Source organism: Mastomys coucha, unplaced genomic scaffold (genome assembly GCF_008632895.1).
Source record: "Mastomys coucha isolate ucsf_1 unplaced genomic scaffold, UCSF_Mcou_1 pScaffold15, whole genome shotgun sequence".
Classification (NCBI taxonomy): Eukaryota; Metazoa; Chordata; class Mammalia; order Rodentia; family Muridae; genus Mastomys; species Mastomys coucha.
The window spans coordinates 47,015,847-47,016,334 of NW_022196897.1; the positions used below are offsets into that span (position 1 = coordinate 47,015,847).

The following is a 488-nucleotide window of genomic DNA, read 5'->3' on the forward strand; positions in this document are numbered from 1 at the left end:
AAAAAAAAAAAAAAACAAACTCCCATACATAAAATAAAATAAATAATAATAAATGTAAAAATAAGGAGGCATATGTAGTAAGTTCATTTACATTCATTGTGTTATTTACATATATATACATATATATATATACACATATATTACAATGAAGTTTAAGCTTAAAAAAAGGCTCTGAGAAACAATATTAAACTGTAAAATCCCTTATTCTAGATTCCCCCTATTTCATTTGATGGTATATACTTATAGACCATTCTACATGAATCCTCTGTCTGAGAAAAAGTGTAATCAACTGCATAATAACCAAAGACACAACTCCTTGAGACACAGTCATTTAAGTGCAGATACTGACACACAATATTTGAGCAGAAAATGCTTTGATTTTATTAACTAGTTAGAGAAAATCTACAAAAATTTTCTCAAATTTCCCTTATAACTTATAAGTTTAATCTTACTTTCTAGTGTTGTTTTCATTATTTGTTGTTCAGATC

General features: G+C 26.0%; 1 protein-coding gene across 19 annotated transcripts in view; it reads right to left on the minus strand.

The window, feature by feature from the left end:
* Positions 1–488, minus strand: part of Baz2b (bromodomain adjacent to zinc finger domain 2B) — a 308,453-nt gene that overhangs the window by 204,578 nt on the left and 103,387 nt on the right. The window lies entirely within an intron of this gene.